Raw genomic sequence first — 1947 nt, forward strand, 5'->3', positions numbered from 1 at the left:
TCACCCTTTTCCTTCCTTTTAAAGTAGATATTTGCTTCTGGGGCACAAGGGACTCTGTCCCACATTTCTCGTACCTTGAACTTGAGGCTTTTTCGGTTGTGACCTCTGTTTCTTTCATCTAGAAGCTAACATATAACAGCTTACCTGGTCCTGAGCTAGCTGTTGTTCGAAAGCACAGGCCAGGTATAGTCTTTCTGTGTTTCTCTGGAGTTACCTTGGAGCTAACTGCGTTAAGTGTGGTAGGGAAGTGGTTTGGCCACAGGAGATCTCTTCTGCTGAGCTAGAGCATAGGTTAGCTCAGTGTTTGGTGAATCCATCTGTGCTAGTGTCTTTTCAATTCTCCTGGGGTGCTGAGTGTCCTGTGTTTACAGTTGTGGGCTCCACCCCATTGGGACTCAGGATTTCCTCCCTAGTACCCTAATTTCTATTGAGATGTTACATATGCAGAAGAATTGTGGTGCTAAATTCCTTGTGACCATTAAACAACCACTTTAAACATTGCATAGTTGCAGAAAACTATTTTTTAAAAATTCACATTTATTTAATTTTTCTCTCTCATGACTTTTATTATTTCTTACTTCATCTTCTCCTAGATTCAGACTGAAAAAAAAAAGAATATTGATCATCTCTCATTGGCTTCACATATAATACTTGTAAATATCTGTGGAAAAAAAAAGTGTTTATTCTTTAGGTCATTTCCAGTGTTACAGGTAGATACACATTTTAAAGCATTTCATGAAAATTTCATTTTTGTCACAAAAGACAAAATATTGAAATACCCCAAGACTTTCTTTATACATTTAAGGCAGCATCTCAAGCACAAAGTTGGGTACCCATAACTCACTCTGCTGTGCATAGAAAAATAAAAGGCAGGAAAATAACAAAGGAGACAATATCAGCTGTTCAATTGAATTCAGTTGATTGTAGCCATATATACCACTGAAGGGAAAACTCCATCGTAGTAATTTTACAATTTTCTGGATATCTCTATTATTCATATACTCCTTTAAATTATGTATTTTTCTGTACAAAAACATATTTTTCCTTTATTTAATCTTGAGATTTTTTTTTTGCAGTACCTTTACTTTCACACACAGCCAGTTGTTGACTAAAGTTCCCATTCTTATGCCATAAGCAAAAAAAAAATATACCTGATACCAGGAATGAATTTAAAGTAAATTCACAGATATACTTTGATAAACTCCATTATGGACTAGTATTTTGAGTGACCAAGTTTGCAGAGAAAGCAATTCTTACTCCAGAGCCCAAACTACTTCATGATCTATCAAAAGTCCACCACAGACCAATGGATAGTATAATATGAGAAACAATTGTAAATTGTTGTAAAAATCTACTTTAGTACTTGCATGATTTATACCAAGAAAGACTGCTACACACCATATTACAATGAACAGCTCTCTTGAATTTACATGAATATTCCAGATAACTGTCAATGTTGGGGTATAATGATCCAATCACAACTGAAGCCTTGCCATAACATGATGTTGCCTACCATACTGAAGAAAAGATGCTTGAAATCACATCAGCTGGAAAAAGTGTGACATTTCTCTGCATCTGAAAAAGATTTACTACTAATGCAGGAGATACTCTAATTAAAAACAATAACAGAGCTACTCTACAAATCATGAAGTTCATCTCCAACTGGGACAGAAGAAATGTGTGACCCACACTTTGGGGGTGCAGATGATGCTGTTTCTGTCTGCTAGAGTTTCATAAGTACAATAACTTCCAACAAATACAGTAGATAACAGATTTTTCATCAGAACCCCATCTTGTCCTTAATTAGAAACTACAAGCCCCCCAGCTTCTACTTTTTCCTCAGCCATTCCTACCTCAACTGGGCTGTGCTGAGCTACCCCCTTCCCCCTCCTTTCCTGAATCTGCAACCTTGGAGGCTCTTGGAAGTTCTGCTTCCTAGATATGTTT

General features: G+C 36.7%; 1 pseudogene; it reads right to left on the reverse strand.

Annotated features, from left to right (window-relative positions):
• Positions 1–1169: 1169 nt before the first annotated feature.
• On the reverse strand, positions 1170–1656 carry LOC140523129 (insulin-induced gene 2 protein-like; annotated as a pseudogene).
• Positions 1657–1947: the final 291 nt, after the last annotated feature.

The sequence above is a fragment of the Notamacropus eugenii genome, chromosome 2, assembly GCF_028372415.1.
Source record: "Notamacropus eugenii isolate mMacEug1 chromosome 2, mMacEug1.pri_v2, whole genome shotgun sequence".
NCBI lineage: Eukaryota > Metazoa > Chordata > Mammalia > Diprotodontia > Macropodidae > Notamacropus > Notamacropus eugenii.